This window comes from Bos taurus, chromosome 12 (genome assembly GCF_002263795.3).
Source record: "Bos taurus isolate L1 Dominette 01449 registration number 42190680 breed Hereford chromosome 12, ARS-UCD2.0, whole genome shotgun sequence".
NCBI classification, from domain to species: domain Eukaryota; kingdom Metazoa; phylum Chordata; class Mammalia; order Artiodactyla; family Bovidae; genus Bos; species Bos taurus.
Window position 1 is genome coordinate 50,488,747 of NC_037339.1, and position 18,767 is coordinate 50,507,513.

The 18,767-nt window shown below is 38.1% G+C and overlaps 1 protein-coding gene across 6 annotated transcripts in view; it reads right to left on the minus strand.

Moving 5' to 3' along the window:
• The window catches only part of TBC1D4 (TBC1 domain family member 4), a 210,500-nt gene that overhangs the window by 158,584 nt on the left and 33,149 nt on the right, over window positions 1-18,767 (minus strand). Inside the window, exon 1 of one of the 6 annotated variants that reach the window (XM_024999915.2) lies at window positions 1,531-1,665. The exons of the other annotated variants lie outside the window; for them this stretch is intronic. The gene's annotated coding sequence lies outside the window, so the exon portion shown is untranslated. Of the gene's footprint in view, window positions 1-1,530; window positions 1,666-18,767 lie in introns of those variants that run through there. 6 annotated transcript variants of the gene reach the window in all.

Genomic DNA, 18,767 nt, shown 5'->3' on the forward strand with positions numbered 1-18,767 from the left:
CCCTGGTGAAAATAAAATTAGAACAAATGAATGTGACAGTGGAGAATCTGAGTTTACAGGGAACATTCTCAGAGTATCTGTAGCTATATCTTATCACGGATTTACTCTGTAACTGGAAATTACAACACTTTATTATCTGGATGAAGAGATGACAAAAATTACACTTAAAGTTGGAAGACATTCCTTTCTCACTGTGAAACACACATGTCTTTAAAGGCTGAACACTTCCTAGTCTGCAAATGGAGTTTAATTTAGCGTGGTTTCATTGCTTCAAAATGAAATAAATGGGATTTTGTGACTTCTAAACTAAAGAAGCCATTTCTCTACTTTGTTCCCTCACCTCACCTAAGCACACACTTCACATCTCTTTTATTTCTTATAGCCCCATCTTTTTTCCAGGTAGAATCAAAGAGTCACCATGTGAATTTAGGAAAGAGGTCATTACAAGGGCTTTTCTTGTGAAGTGTTGTTTTCTCTGCACCAGCCTAGTACCCCAGCTCATCAGGAGGCAGATGGAGAAATCACAACTTACCAAATGTTTATCATACACACAGATGGCTGTTTCTGTTTCGAATCTTGCATTCCTGTATGATCCCATTTGATCTGAGTGGATGTGAACACATGCTCCCCCAAGGCATAGCAACCCCATCTCTGTCCACCCACACCTCCCTTTAATATGGCCAACTGGGTTCCTTCCCTGGGTGTGTTTGCTCAAACTTGCCTTCTCACACTACTCCCCACAATTCTGTTGATGTAACTGAGAAAATCCTTGCTGGTTCTCATTCAAAAACAAGGTGAAGCAAAGTCTTGTGGCTTAAAATGGGCTGGACTCAAAATCAGGTCCTGGGGAACACTGGCAAGCAAACACCCATGGCAAGCTTAAGCTGAGCTAATTCTGGGGGTGTTCCAGAGAGAATAAAAGGGAAATGAGGTTGCAGTGGGCTTTGAACAGCTTTCCTAAACACTTCTAAACAATCAATTATAAAAGACAGCCTAGAAATTATAACTGATAGAATTTTCTAGTTGATTTGTAGAAGCAAGTAATATGTACTAATTATTATGAGCAACCTGGATGTTGGTTTTGTTATGCAATTTTCAGCCTTGAGAACTCTGAGGAAACACATGTCATAAGACTATCAAGCATACGGGTGGTAGGATTATAGGAAGATTTTTGGTACATTTTCTAAATGATCATCATTACTTTAATGCTCAGTGTTAGGCAACAACTGGAATGATAAAAACAAAAGGCATTTTAAGTTTCATTCTTGTTACCAAAGATCTTTATTAAGGAATCATCTGCATATAATCCAATTGTCTGCTGATGAGTGGGGCTGTGCTCCCTCCTGGTTAGTTGTTTGGCCTGAAGTAACCCAGTCCAAGAGTCTATAAGCTCTAAGGTAGGGCTACTGGCGATCTCCAAATAGGACTTACGACCACACACGACGCCCAGAACCGCTGCTGGCTGTGCCCCCGTCTCCATGGCAGGCCACGGCCGACCCATGCCTCCGCAGAAGACCCTCAAACACTCACGGGCAGGTCTGGCACAGTCTCTCGTGGGGTCACTGCTTCTTTCCCCTGGGTCCTGGTGCACACCAGATTTTGTTTGTTCCCTCCAAGAGTCTCTGTTTCCCCCAGTCCTGTGGGAGTTCTGCAATCAAATCCCACATATAATTACCAGTCAGCAAATCCTTCCCTTGTCATTCAGTGAATTAAAAAAAAAAAAAAAATTAAGAATTTACAGCGTACCTGAATCTGAATTGGTACTAAAGGTTTCAGACTATATTCCAGGAACAGAATACAGAGGAAAACATAAACTTGTGCACATATAAATTTCAAAATAATATGCGAAACATTAAGAAAGCAGTACTGAGAGGAACTATGAAAAGAGAAAGGCAACTTGGTTCAGTCTCAGGGTTAAGAGTGGACTTTTTCAAAGAACTGAATTAGCCTGAAGTGAGCCTACTGCATGAGTAAAATGTAGTCAACTGGAGTGGGAGAGAAAAAGATTCCAGGCAAATATTCTCTGGTGAAAAGTGGCAGAAACCCAACTTAAACTGGCTTAAGCAAATAAAGAGAACTCATTTTCTTTGTTTAACCAGAAAGGGTCAGTGAAGAACTGGCTTTATAGACAGCTGAAACCAGGGATCCTCCATTCTCCTGCCACCCTTGGCTTCCTTCCCTCTTGGCTGCAGGAGCCCCTTCCAGTCCTGTCACAGAAAAGCATGGACTCACACATGAAGTATCCAGAGAAGAGTTCTATCTGGTCTGGCCCATGCCCAGAGCTAGAGCTGTGGGCAAGATGTAAGTGAGCCATCTGCACAGAAGAGGCACTCCAGCCTGGGAGCCAGGAGAAACCATGACTGCAAGTTTCACTAAAACCACATGTTCTGAGGCATGGGTTTCTGTAGTGGACTGCAGCCCTGTACAGACAAAACAATGCCCATGACACAACAAGAATGTCAACAACCACCCACTGAAATGGAACATCATGGACGAGGCAGAGAAGAGCATTAGGGAGTACAAAGAAGACAGAGGTACCAGCACTCAGTTAGCACGATATGGGAAGCTGAACTTTGGACTGAGGAGGTGTGGGCATTTACAGCCACTTTCAGATAAAAACGAAAATGGCACAGAGAAAACAATTCAAAAGGTGACACTAATATATAAACTGTTTAAGAGGGTAACTGATGCTTTTGAGTTGGACATACTTTCTATCTCCTCATAAACATAGCATATGGTTGGTATTATCATCTTCCACTTACGGATGAGTAAACTGAGATGGGTTATCCGTAAATGGAAAATGATAATACCAACCATATGCTAGGTAAACTGAGATTGTGGAGAAGGAAATGGCAATCCACTCCAGTATTCTTGCCTGGGAAATCCCATGGACAGAGTAGTCTTGCAGGCTACAGTCCATGGGACAGCAGAGTCTACACGACTGAGCAACTAAACAACAACAAAACTGAGATTGAAGATTTAACCTGTAACAGGAGTCCCCAACCTCTGGGCCACAGACCGGTACCTCCTGTCAGGTCAGTGGAGACATTAGACAAGAAATAAAGTGCAAAATAGAATTTTTAAAGAACTTATAGATTTTGTGCATAATCTGTTCCCACTTCTGTGTTAATATTTTTATCATCGCATGCACACACAGTATGTCATAAAATAAAAACAATCAACTTTCCTTGTTAAGAAATGAAAATGCCAAGATTTTTTCCTCTTTTACAAACATTGAGGTATATGAGTGTAACATAAAGGCAAAGAACGTTGCCATAAAGGCAAAGTAAATAAATTAAGAGAGATAGATTTTTCCTAATATATTTGACTCATTTGTATACCATATATAATACTATCTTACACAGACTCATACTAAAAGGTAAAAAAGACTCACTGGCAAGTTATAAAGCTTCGAACAGATAACTAAAAGATATTTGACATATAAGATTTCAAAACACTTTAATAATGCAGATTCAGTCTAAGAAAGGATATGAGACACTGTATATTTTTTAATCAGTAGAATGAAAAAGTTCAGAGAACTTCACAGACCTATAAATGGTTACTTTCAATACTTCTAATTACATTTACCACATAAAGAGGAGAGAGAAAACATACACAATTGCAACACCTAAAAAAAAAATAGCCTGATACCACTGATATAATCAAAACCTCTTCAAATACAGACATGATTCCTTCATGTTAACTTCAAAAGAAGATTTCATCAATAAAAACTCTAACAGACGTTTCTAATTTGATCTTTTCAACCTTCAAATATGAAATTAAAATGTTAAGGCAAGCAATAAATCATATCACAAGGGTATCATGTTGTTTCTATTGCTTACTTTTAAAACATGAGATTAAGTTTCTCAATGCAACAAGTTTAAACCTGCCACAGAAAACAGAGATAATACCTTATTCCTGATGCATTTGCCTATTCATGTGAAGTTGCCAGGATGATCAGCTACTTGGCTGGCATATCTGACATGTTCATTGAGGCTGAAGCTTCAGCCGGTCTGGTTGTGGCCAAAGAGGTATTACATGTGATCAGGGGACTACATGGTAAAGATGAAGAAAGCAGCCAACTCAATTGGAAGGTTTGTTACATACAGGGAGATTAAGCAAATATGTAAATATTTGAGAATATTAACAGTTGAGGATAAGGAAAGACAAGTTTCCCACTGATGAAAAAGGGAGTAAAAAATTAAAGTGGGAGTATAGAATAATCTGCAGTGTTGGGTTGGAATTGGAAGTATTTGTGTGACTACATGGTTTTAAAATTAGTAAATATCTTTAATAATATTAAAAACTCAAAGTTTTTAACAGATAAAAAATATGTAGCCACAGAAATTCTTGCTTAGTCGCTAAGTCATGTCCAACTCTTTGAGATCCCATGGACTGTAGTATGCCAGGCTTCTCCGTCCATGGGATTTTCCAGGTAAGAATACTGGAATGGGTTGCCATTTCCTTCTCCAAGAGACCTTCCCAACTTAGGGGTTGAACTCGCATCTCCTACATTGGCAGAAGGATTCTTTCCCACTGCGCCACGAGGGAAGTCCAGTCACAGAAACAGATGTATATAAATGTATATGCATGTTATGGACTGAACTGCATCTCCTGAAACTTCCTACGTTGACGCCCTAATCTCCAAAGTGATGGTATTTGGAGATATGACCTTCAGTAGGTTAAGCACAGATGAGGTCAAGAGAGTAGAGTCCTCATGATGGGATCTGTGCCCTTAAAAGAAAAGAGAAAGCCCTCCCTTGTGCTCCCTCTCTCTCCTCATCCACCACATGAGGATATAACAAGCCAGAAAGAGGGCTCTCACCAGACACCAAATCTACCAGCCCCTGGGATCCTGGACTTCCCAGCCTCCAGAACTCTGAGAAACAAATGCTTGTTGTTTAAGCCATCCAGTCAGTAGTATTTTGTCATAATAGCCCAACTGAACTAAGACAACACATACATATATATAACTTGTAAGTCTGTAGGCTGCGAGATCCTAGAAGCTAAGATGCCCAGGAGCAATGAGCACACCAAGTGTCCAGGTCTTGATTTCTGAACACCATCCTCCACTACAGGAATCTGGGGCTGCTTGAAGAAATGGCTGATTCTCAGACCGGGGCAGGGTAAATGAGCCTGAAATGTGCTTCCGTACCGGAATAAAACGTTCAAAGAATGATAAGGGCATCGAAAACGAGATAGGAGTCAGTATGAAGGAGCTGTAATGGCCAAATCTGAGACAAGTTGATCTCCAAAACAATAATGTCAGTAACAGATTATAGCTCCTTGCCCAAAATAGGAATCCATGAATTTCTGCCAGTAGAAAAATAGAAAGATTGAAAGATACAGATAGATAGACAGACAGACAGACAAACAGACAGAGTATAGCTCAACTTGATACAGAATGCCAACTAATTGCAGAAGATAGAATAATGGAATTTAAAAAAAAATACCATTTCTCAACCATCATAGTAATGATGGATTCAGGTGAGAATCATCAATAAAAATTAATTTAAGTTTAAAAAAGAGTTATCAATGAAAGCTAATGCATAAGAACCTGGAAAGTATCTCCTCACAAAATTTGTTGTTGTTCAGTTGCTCAGTCATGTCCAACTCTTTGCAACTCCATAGACTGCAGCCCACTAGGTTTCCCTGTCCTTCACCATCTCCCAGAGTTTGCTCAAACTCATGTCCTCACAAAATACTAATGATTAAATGACAAGGACAAATTCTTAACAAAATTCTCTTTCTGGAGATATCTGGCAGGCACTATCTTGACCAAGTGATAAAAGCTATCATCACCAAATCTATGGGACAAACCAACATCCTGTGTCTCCAAGTATGATGAAGGACACACCTATGTGGTATTCCTTCCAAAAATGCATAAATTGAATCTAATCAGGAGGAAATATCAAGTCCAAATTGAGGGACATCCTACAAAATAACTGGCCTCTTCAAGAAGTAAGCAATGCTGTGTAAAAATGTCAAGAGAAGAAAAGATTAAGGAACTACTTCAGATTGAAGGAAACTAGAGAGACATTAGATCTGGATCCTGGACCTATGAAGGGTATTATGGAGATCATTGATGAAATCTGAATGAAGTCTGTGGATTAAATGGTAATAATAGATCAATGGTTTTTCCTGAGAGTGATGCTAGCACTTCTGTTATATCAGGGTGTCTGTTTTTAGGAAAAACACACAAGTATTAACTGGGTAGGGCAACTTGCTCTCAAATAGTTCAAAAAGTCATAAAAAAATGTTAAAATATATTAAGAGAGAATTATAAGGCAAACTTGGCAAAAAGTTAATAAGTGGAAAATCTGAGCGAGAGGAAAGTTCTTTGCAATTTTTTAATGTTTCCATGAGTTTGAAATTATTTCAGAACAAACAAAAAACTTTTTAAAAGTAGTTTAAAAAAAATTCTACTTCAGTTGGCTGAGGTATACACATTCCTTAAGTCCACAGGAATATTACTCCCTTCAAGTAAACTCTTTGAAGTTATACTCTCATTAGGTCAATACAAAATGTGGAGTTATTTCTAACTCTTCCACAAAACATCAATATGCAACTTTTCAGACTTGATACACTAAAAAGTAGCTGGTGTCTTTAAAAGTTCTCCAGTGGATAACAGAAGCCCAGAAAATAGCTAATTCACCAGTAGCAGCTAATTCCTCTACAAACCAAGCAGGCTGTCATGTGTCCTGACCTCATCACTGAGAAATCACTATTATTCCCTGTGAACTATTGGAAGATACCATAACTTTGGTTGCAGGCCGAGGTCTGCCTAAAGAGTCTCTACTGGTGCTACAAATCATTTATAAACCTGATTTTTAAAATCTTTTCTAAATCATTTTAGAGAAAATATATCTGCAGTTTTTACAAATTGTGGGAAATGGTGTTAGCCTGGAAGATACTCAAAAAAACTAAACTAATATGCAAAAGGCTTCCCCAGTGGCTCAGTGGTAAAGAATCCGCCTGCAATGCAGAAGACACAGGAGATGTGGGTTCAATCCCTGGCTCAGGAAGATCCCTTGAAGAATGAAATGGCAGCCCACTTCAGTATTCTTGCCTGGAAAACCCCATGGACAGAGGAGCCTGACGGGCTACAGACCAAAGGGTTGCAGAGTCAGACACAGCTGAACACAGCACAGCATGGCAAAAAGAAAATCTGTAGACTTTCCCATCACATTCCAATTTACCCTCATAAACTTTTTGTCACTCTGCTTTATCCAATAGTTAAAATGATGGTGAACTGCTCTTTAAAAAGATAACTTCCCCCTTCTAAATTTTCATAGTCAGACTTTTCTCTTGAAGTTGTATATATTCCGTTCATTAAAATTTCCTGGGAACTACTGGAAACTTACAACTGATAAAGAATAAAGCAGATAAGCACCTCTATTAATTTGACCATTAAAGAAAAACACATTCCAATTTATTTGAGCAATGCTTACATTCTGTTTTCTCTAGAAACATGTCTTTGAATATTAGCTGCTCCTAAAATACCCACCTTAAGAAAGCCTCGTCACTTGTAACTGCCTAAAGATGGGGAAATGAAAGCACCCCCGCCCAGTGTATAAAATGGGGCAAACCCAACAACATCCTCCATGGACCTAAAGTTTTAGGAAGCACAGCCATCAAACTTGTAACTGAATTCTATAACAATGGTAGATCTAAAAGGCAAGCACATGGAAAGCCACATAACACTCAATATCCAAGTTATAAACAGTAAAATATTCTGGAACATTTTTACAATGTTAAGATTTTCATCCAAAAGCATGCAAGTCTCTTCACTTACTCTTTGTAGCAGTTTAATACTGACTTCGTCTACTATAGATAAACAGTGGCTAATCCAATTGCCTTAGATTCATATTTTAGAAAACATAGAAATAGTTTCCTACAGTTATGTGCCTATCTAGTAAAGAAGGGCATAGGATGAGATAAAAATATTTATGCTTTGAGGTAATTTAGGTGGAGAGCTACATTTTTAGTACCAAATATTTAACACGCTGTAGCATTCTGTGCACCATACATTTTGAGGGCAAAGAGTTTAGCTGCTGCCGCTATAGATAAGCTAAAGCAACATAACAATCAATGCTTCTCTTTGAACATTCTATAAATATATTTCCCAAAGAGAAAATCTCTAGAAAATTTGTCTTGTTTCTCACCCAAGAGCTAATTCCAGTTTCTTGATGGAAACTTCAAATGAAATTTGCCATCTTCATGCTAAACTTACACATAAATTTTAGCTCTTAGAGTATCTTATGCTGATTTGTATTCATTTAAGGCCAAGTATTGTGATAAAATTCATGTTTTTTACTTTTAACAGTTCATATTTAATACTGTGTCATCAGCCTGAATGATGACTTGGAACTCTGAAAACCAATATGCTTGATTGTTTGCCCTTGTGTTCTGTCTCCAATAAACAAATTATACTACTTACTCACTCAAAGATAATATATATACAAAATAATAAGGGTGTCTAACATGGAGAATGTTTAACAGAAATTATAAACCGCTGACTATATCTAAATCTCAGCATAGATAAAGACTTCACTTGTGGTTGCTTAGAATCCACCTCTGAATCTAGTCTTCTTTCTGTCAATTACTATTTCTGCTTTATTGCCTGTTTAGGAAAACTAGTTTTTAAGAGAATTTAACCAGTGATAGATAGAATAATGCCAACTATGAAAGACGTTCATGTTGTAATCCCCATTAACTTACAAAGCAAAAGGGACTTTGCAGGTGTGATTAAATTAAGGATCTTGAGATAGATTATCCTGGATTATCCCAGTGAGACTAATGTAACCACAAGCGTCCTTATAAGGGAAGGAGACAGGCAAGGGAGGCAGAGAAGAGACAGAAGGATGGAAACAGATGTGGAAATGATGCAATGGCTGGAAGGGAGCCACAAGCCAAGGAATGCAGGCGGCCTCCAGAAGCTGGAAAAGGCAAGGGACAGATACTTCCTTCCAGATTCTTCTACCTCCAGAAGGAAAGCAGCCCTGTCAATGCTTTAGTCTCTTAGACCTATTTCAGACTTCTGACTTCCAGAACTATATTCAATAAATTTGTGCTGTTTTAAGCCTCTATGTTTTCATTAATTGGTAACAGTAGCAATAGGAAACTAACAGAATCATTTTTTTTAATTACCTACAAACGGTCAGTATGAAATAAACTTGTATGTATACAATATTCAAAACTACTTAGAAAATAATATGGTAAATGTTAAAATTAATATCTGATTTTATGAGGAATTCTGAGGACAGTTCACTATCTTTAGACAAGCATTTTTTGATCCACTATTTACCAAACTCTGGTATTTAAAAGATGTACAATATAAATATATCAAGGTAGAAAGTCTCACCTTCAAGTACTTCCAGAAAGTCACACAAGTGAATGAACATTTACAATAAGATAATAAGCACTTTGGAAACAAGAGAAGGACATTTCCATTGAGGGTGGGGAGTATACAAATGAAATGGCTAAATCTCCAAGAAGGAGTAGGTCCCTTGAGAAAGTCTGAGGCTACGCTGAGCCAGGTCCCATGTGAAGTGGGCTGTAAGCCATGCATAAACTTGGACTTCACCTTTCAGGTAATGAGAAACCAGACAGGGGGGTTGAGTAGCAGAGTTACTGACAGAGTTAAGTTTTAGAAGGAAAAAAAAACAAAACAACGTGTGCTCTGAAAGTGTAAAGTCTAGCCTAAAAGCAAGAAATATACAATGAAGCCTGAACCTATGTTTGTAACCACCATACTTTAATATTCATTCAACATTCAGTGATCAAATGATTACCTTCTATTAACCAGGTGCTTTGCTAAGTGCTAGGTGATAAAAAAAAAAAGAGACTAGGACATAATCAGTGGTTTTAAGAAAAAAAAAAAACTATACCTCTGTATACACAACAATATACAAAATGGATACAGGGGAAGTATCTCTGGGGACTCATCTAGAAATCATATTTTCAAGAGTAGGCACCAAATTCATTCCACAGGAGCCACAAATTAATATGAAGAAATGATTATAATGTGCTTACTTTTCAAAAATCAAAAGCTAATCAATCTCAAGGTGCTTCCCAGTACTCTTTCCTAGGAAACCCCATGGACAAAGAAGCCTGGCAGGCTACCACCCATAGGGTTGCAAAGAGTAGGACAATGACTGAAGTGACTTCACTCACACACACAATCAATCTCAAAAATAAAAATGGAGGTAACTGCTTTCTCATAAAAAAAATTTAAATAGCCCCCCCCACACACACAGAGGTACCTTAAAAGCATTACATTTTTTAATCTCTCTAAGGAGATTAAAAATATACCTTCTTCTTTGCCTTAACTCAAGAAGGCCTGTGTGACACAGGGCACAGATAGCGTTCAACATCGACCTTGCTGGAAAATTACAGTCGTGACAATTTGAACTAATTTAAAATCACAAGCTTTAACAAGATCAGTTAACTACAGAGACAGACTCTACAGCTTCCCCCCATCCTGCCAGTAAAAATCAATCGTCACATTCTCTCTGTTCCCACCGCAATTTCCACACAACCCCCCAAACTACAGCAACCATCACAACGTGATCTGTGATACAGTTTATGTGTGTGTTCCGCTCATAAAAAGACAAACAAGACTCATTACACACCGTGTACCTAACGCTGCAGTGTAGCCACACGCAGTCTTTAAGCTCAGTCAACGTGACAAGGAGAACAGAACTAAATATAGCGAATAATGATTGACATTTCCATTTTAAGGCTACCCAAATAATGATTCAGAAAACATTTGAATACTTTATAAACATCACAATATACACTATACCTGGATACTTTTCCAGCTTCCTCAATGATATAATCAGTAACCTCAAAACAAAAATGTCAGGTCTCGAAGAAGAGGAAGTGGTATTTGGCTTTTATCAAATGCCATTTCACATTTAACCTCTTAAAACCTCAGTTTTTTCATCTGTGAAACAGTGCTAATAATAAAACCCATCCACAGAATAGTCTTAGAATGAAATAAAATGTTTAGTAGAGAATCTAGCATGTAATCAATGTTAATAAATGTTAGTCATTGTGGTTGTTAGAACTAATGTTTTTATAATGAAAATCCTAATATAATGTTACTATAATGAAGAGTCTAATGATCATCAGTAACAAAATACAGCAATACTAGAATACCTCAAAATAGAAAACAACTGTAAAATCACTTATTTTTGGTTTGAGAATATATTGTAAAACTAACATTTAGATTTAAGTATGACTGATTTGGGAGAGGGGTGGAAATGAAGAGAGGACAGTGAAAGGTGACAGAAAAAGAAAAACAGAAAACAGTGCAGACTCCCTATTCTGCCAATGCTGACAACTGTTTCCTGGGGTCCTGTACAAGCGTTAGTCTCTCAATCGTGTCCGACTCTTTGCAACCCTATGAACTGCAGCCCACCAGGCTCCTCAGTCCATGGGATTCTCCAAGCAAGAATACTGGAGTGAGTGGATAGCCATTCCCTTCTCTAGGGGATCTTCCCGACCCAGAGATTGAACCCGGGTCTCCTGCACTGCAGGCAGATTCTTTATCATCTGAGCCACCAGGGAGGCAGGCCCCTTTGCTGGTGTCCTGATCTCTCCTAAAAACAGCAGCAACACTCAGCCTGATGGAGAGCACCTTTGCAGATAAACTGCTACAGGTAATTACTTCTCTGTTGATTTTATAAATATCATCATAACTTCTCTGGGGTTATGTAAATAACTAGTTACTTAGGCTTAGAGGCCCCTAGTTGAACGTGGGCAGATGAAAAAGAGAATACAGTGGTCACAATTTGTCACTTACAAATAACTTTGTAAACGGCTTTGTTTCCTGTTAAGTTTAACCATCAAGAAATTAAAAGGCAAGTTCTGCCACAGAGTTTCTAAAGTTTACTAAAAAAAAACATGAAAATTAGAATTACAGACACAAAGGCAGTTAGATTTTTGTCAGATGTCTGGTTTTTAACAAGATAATGTTTGCACTTCCATATGAATTCACAAAATGTTTCAGTACTTTGGTTAGAATCATTTGAAAGTAGTAACATGAAACAAAAACATAATTATATACAAATCAAAGCACATTGCCAAGTGTAGGCAAGATCAAGGAAATGGTTGGAAAAGTTCTCATCACAGCATTTCCAGATTATGGGGGAGCTGGGTTTCCCTGTTAGAGGTCAACCAAGCACTTATGAAGCTCTGCCTTTCAGCCACCATTCTAGAGCTGAAGCCATAACTGAAGCAGCAGAAGCACTTGTCGCTCTTTCTTTTTTCTACATCGGTGATTCTCATCTAAGGGGAAAGAAAGAAAGCTCATCAGAAGCCCCAGGGAGGCTCCATCCTCACAGAGCAGAGAGATGCCTTCTTCTTCTACCTCATCCCTAAAACTACGTTGTATTTGCCAGGAAGTCTTGCCCTATCAGAACAAGACCCAATTTCCCCCAAAGTCAGTCTCTCCCAAAAGATATTAAGAAGAGGTAACAAGAATACACCGAAGAACTATATAAAAAAGATCTTCACAACCCAGATAATCATGATGGTGTGATCACTCACCTAGAGCCAGAAATATTGGAGTACAAAGTCAAGTGGGCCTTAGAAAGCATCACTATGAACAAAGCTAGTGGAGGTGATGGAATTCCAGTTGAGCTATTTCAAATTCTAAAAGATGATGCTGTGAAGTGTTGCACTCAATATACCAGCAAATTTGAAAAACTCAGCAGTGGCCACAGGACTGGAAAAGGTCAGTTTTCATTCCAATCCCAAAGAAAGGCAATGCCAAAGAATACACAAACTACCACACAGTTGAACTTACCTCACGCACTAGCAAAGTAATGCTCAAAATTCTCCAAGCCAGGCTTCAACAGTACCTGAACCATGAACTTCCAGATGTTCAAGCTGGATTTAGAAAGGCAGAGAAACCACAGATCAAATTGCCAACATCCGCTGGATCATCAAAAAAGCAAGAGTTCCAGAAAAACATCTACTTCTGCTTTACTGACTATGTCTAAAGCCTTTGACTATGTGGATCACAACAAAGTGGAAAATTCTTAAAGAGATGAGAATACCACACCACCTTATCTGTCTCCTGAGAAATCTGTATGCAGGTCAAGAAGCAACAGTTACAACTGGACATGGAACAACAGACTGGTTCCAATCGGGAAAGGAGTTCATCAAGGCTGAATATTGTCACCCTGCTTATTTAACTTATATGCAGAGTACATCATGCGAAATGCCGGGATGGATGAAGCACAAGCTGGAATCAAGACTGCAAGGAGAAATATCTATAACCTCAGATACCCAGATGACCCTATCCTTACGGCAAAAAAGTGAAGAAGAAATAAAGAGCCTCTTGATGAAAGTGAAAGAGGAGAGTGAAAAAGCTGGTTTAAAACTCAACATTCATAAAACCAAGATCATGTCATCCAGTCCCATCACTTCATGACAAACAGATGGGAAAACAATGGAAACAGTGAGAGACTTTATTTTTTCTGGGCTCCAAAATCACTGCAGATGGTGACTGCAGCCATGAAATTAAAAGATACTTGCTCCTTGGAAGAAAAGCTATGATCAACCTAGACAACATATTATAAAGCAGAGACATTGCTTTGCCCCATCTAGTCAAAGCTATGGTTTTTCCAGTAGTCATGCATGGATGTGAGAGTTTGACTATAAAGAAGGCTGAGCACCAAAGAATTGATGCTTTTTGAACTGTGGTATTAGAGAAGACTCTTGAGAGTTCCTTGGACTGCAAGAAGATCCAACCAGTCCATCCTAAAGGAAATCAGTCCTGAATATTCATTGGAAGGACTGATGCTGAAGCTGAAACTCCAATATTTGGCCACCTGTTGTGAGGAGCCGACTCGTTGGAAAAGACCCTGATGCTGGGAAAGATTGAAGGCAGGAGGAGAAGGGGATGACAGAGGATGAGATGGTTGGATGGCATCACCAAGTCAATGAACATAAGTTTGAGTAAACTCCAGGAGCTGGTGAGGGACAGAGAGGCCTGGCATGCTGCAGTCCATGGGGTCACAAAGTGTTGGACACGACTGAGCAACTGAACTGAACTGAACTTGCCCTACTTAGAATCATGTGTGTGAAAGTGTTAGTTTCTCAATCACGTGTGACTCTTTGTGACCATGGACTATAGCCTACCAGGCTTCTCTGCCCATGGGATTCTCCAAGCAAGAGTACTGGAGTGGGTTGCCATTTCCTCCTCCAGGGTATCTTCCTGACCCAGGGATCAAACCCAGGTCTCCTGTATTGCATAGCCATCAGCAATCACAGAGACCAAGAAAAATGAATCTAAAGGTAAGACATATTTTCACCTGGTGTGTCAAGCACTTCAGGCCACCAACTCTGAAATCCAGGTGGAGGGAATTAGGACAAGGGGCATGACAGGGCTTCCAAGACAGCACTGGTGGCTTAAAAAAAAAAAAAAAAAAATGCCTGCCATTTCAGGGAGACCTGAGACTCGGATTCAATACCTGGGTCAAGAAGATCCCCCGGAAGAGGGCATGGCAACCGACACCACTATTCTTGCCTGGAGAATCCCATGGACAGAGGAGCCTGGTGGGCTACAGTCCATAAGGTCACACAGAGTCAAACACAACTGAAGTGACTTAGCACACACATAGAGGCATGAAGGGGTAACTTTTGAAGTTTGTGTAAAGCATTTATAAGCAGATAAACTAGGAAAAAAACAAACACCTGAAAAAAGCACTAGCTGTTAGAGTAACAGAGAAAAAAGGCAAAGTAATCACAGATTTTAGGCACTCCCAAATGCTCAAGGAAGTAAAATAATATTTAGTTGCTAATAAAATAATATTTAGCTGCTATATCAATGGTTCTCCTTAGTAAATAAAGAAACACTGTGACCATCAATTTATAAGAGAATATAAAGTGCAAAAGAATAGGAGAAAAGGCTTCAAAAGTTTAATAATTTCACACTGTAAATAAGAAGTCAAGTTTTGTGCATGTTTCATTTATTTTATTGAATACCTTGATGGAACATGGAATCTTGGGCTTAAAAAAAAAAACTATAGTGTATTCCACAGCTTTTCTATAAGCCTTCTAAAGACCTGTAACACAACTCAAAGGAGAAAAAAATAAAATAAAACGTATCTGGTTCTAGGGTTGATCATTTTATCCCTGCAGTCTGTATGTTTGTTTATAAACCTAATTTTAAGTTTTGTGTTAGTATTGTGTTAATACATTAATTTATAATGTGAATTAATTATGACTTTTAATATTTCATTACTGGAAGGAAATTATATTAATGACAACCACTTACTGATTCCTTCCTATGAAATGAACCAGAAAATTTTCCAGTTCCTTTTTGTACATGATCTCATTTAATCCTCACAAAATCTGTGAATAGATACAATCTTCTCTATTTTTCAAACAACACTCAGAAAAAAGTCACTTGCTCAAGGTCAGAGACATTTAACCAATGAAAGAGCTAAATGTTGGCAACAAAGTTCTGTGAATCCATGCTTTTTCCTCATACTCTATTGAAGCTAGAATTTTTGAATGATATTTCTTTGATGTAACCACACAGATAATGCTATTTCTCACTTTTATGTCTTTACAGAATTTGAAAGAATCTTCAGGTATATGCTGTAATTCTCTGTGTCCCATACAGCACATAGAACACACCACTGTTCTGGAAAATGTTCAAGTTGTTACTGAATAACTTTATTTTTACTCAAAATGGCAACAATCTTAATTTTTATTACCTTTTTTATTAATTTTCATTGGAGTACAGTTGCTTTACAATATTGTGCTAGGTTTCTGTGGTAGACTGATACAGAATACTTAACATCTTGAAATGTGCAGAACAGACCACTTCCTGGTCCAAGTGGCCCAGTGGACTTCTTGTGGAGACATATGAACTAGATATGGACCTTGAGCATGTTATTGCCTCATTTGTGCCAAAAGGCATAATAACATCTAGTCATCTATTGTATTTTTCCCAGACACCACTGCAAGCATCCAATGACATAATATATGCATAATGCTTTCTAAACTGTTAAACCATCAATGAACATAAGCACTAAAACCAGCAGGTTCACAGCAGCTACTCACCCAGAGTAATATCCAGTACTGCCAATACTCACTTCATCTAATTTTGGATTTACGATTGGTACAAAAACAAAGAAAAAAGTCTGGATTGGCAAATTTACAATTTATTAACACGCAACATGCAAGGGCACATCGATTGATGGCACAAAAGTTTTCAAGCCTCAAAAAAGTGCCATCAAGTAGTAAGTGGAACTTACCACTGCTTCCCAGAAAGTTCTCAAATGTTGCTGCCATCTTACTTTCATACTTGCAGTTTAGTTCAATGACTGCTCATTCAATAAGCTTGACTGAAAGTCTAGAAACTTCCATTTTTGAAGAGTTATTTCAGGTAATCCTGAGTCATGGTTGCTTTGAAAACCATTTCAGTAATCTCACCTTCCTATAATTATTATCCTTAATAATAAGCCTGTCCTTAACCAGGCTTCCCTGGTGGCTCAGATGGTAAAGAATCTGCCTGCAATGTTAGAGACCCAGGTTCAATCCCTGGGTCGGGAAGATCTCCTGGAGAAGTGAATGGCTACCCACTCTAGTATTCTTGCCTAGAGAACTCCATGGACAGAGGAGACTGGCAGGCTACAGTCCATGGGGTCTCAAGGAGTCGGACACAACTGAGCGACTAACACATACAATCAAACCTAAGATGCCATAGACAGTAAGACGCATCCAGATTGCAGAGATATTAAAGTGGGGAGAACATAGGTATCTTAGAATTAATGAAATATACTTAAGTCAAAGACTAGCATCTTTATTTTAGAACAAACCAGAACACTAAAGGTCATCCAGTGTAGTAGCACCATGGCCATACTTGTATAATCTGAACAGTGACAGGGCATTACTATATCACCAGCCATTTCATTAAAATTACAAATTATTTATGATATATGCTGCTGCTGCTACTGCTAAGTCGCTTCAGTCGCGTTCAACTCTGTGCGACCACATAGACGGCAGCCCATCAGGCTCCCCCATCCCTGGGATTCTCCAGGCAAGAACACTGGAGTGGGTTGCCATTTCCTTCTCCAATGCATGAAAGTGAAAAGTGAAAGTGAAGTCGCTCAGTCATGTCTGACTCTTAGCGACCCCATGGACTGCAGCCTACCAGGCTCCTCCGTCCATGGATTTTCTAGGCAAGAGTACTGGAGTGGGGTGCCATTGCCTTCTCCGTTATAATATATATATATATATATATATATATATATATATATATTAATATCGGGGCTTCTCTGGTGGCTCAGACAGTAAAGAATCTACCTGCAATGCAGGAGACCCAGATTTGATCCCTGGATTGGGAAGATCCCCTGGAGACGGGAATGGCTATCTACTCCAGTATTCTGGCCTGGAGAATTCCACGGACAGAGGAGCCTGGCAGGCTACGGTCCATGGGGTTAAAATTAAAAATTATTTATGATATATAGGTTAATATTATATGTGTTAATGCTATATAATATCAATGAACTGGTACCTAATTATAATCAGATAGTATATATAATTATATGCATTTAGTTCAAATATGTCAATGCATATGCAAAATTCTTATGAAAGATAGGAATTTCACAAGCTGTGATATGAGTGACATTTTCACATTTTAGAAGTCATAATTGGAGCAACTTGTACTAAAATTTACATATGTTACATCTTTAAAGACTGGTATAGTTTGTTTTTAAAAGATGAGGGGGTAGTTTGATAAAGTTTATTAGTTACTAATCATGACTTGGGAAAGTGTTTTAGCTCACTGGAGAAAACTGCCTGTTTATTATCTTATTTTCTCATTACCAAAACACTTGGTTTCTCTACAAAAAGCCTACTCATTTCACATGCTTTATGATTTACATTTTAGCACTTCATTTATTTAGCCAAGAAGCATAAATCAAATACTTATTTTAATTAATATGTTCAATATAAAGTAAAAAATGTTTTTTAAAAACTAAGAAATCAAACTAATAAATGAATTCAGTAAAGTTTCCAGAAATAAAAATCGGTTGTATGTACATACACTAACAAACTATCTGGAAGAAAAATTAAGGAAAAAAACCTCATTTACAACTGCATCTGTAAATGATCTGGCAATACTACCTAACTTAGTTATCAAATGCAGCATCACCAAAAACAGAACAAAAGACACTGAATGTCTCTTTGGTGTGATGAAATGGAAAGAACAGTCTCACTTATACAACATTCTAGTCATAATGTTTAATCTAACAGGAAATACAATATGGTGAAACCAAACTGGAGGCATTCTATATAAAAACTAGCCTGTACTCTTCAACACCATCAATATTATGAAAGATAAAAGGCAGCAGGGGAGATTCTAGATTAAAGGGGACTAAAAAGGCATGACAACTACATGCCAGGTATGCTCCTTACTTGAATTTGGACTCGGTAAAATTGGAAAAGGACATTTCTGGGACAACTGAAAAAATTAGAAGACAAATTGTATACAATTAACTTTATTATATTAGTGTTAAATGTCTTAGCTATAATGACAATAGGGTGGTTGTGCAATGACTAAAAATGTCTTTGTTTTTAAAAGATACATGCTGACATATCTACATTTTACTTTCAAATGGGTCAGCATTTAGTAAAGGAAGTAATATAAAGGTCCCTAAATGTTAAAAACTGGTGGCTTTACATGAAGGGATGCTGTGTCCATGGTATTGTTTTTTCCACATTTTATAGACTTTTTTTTA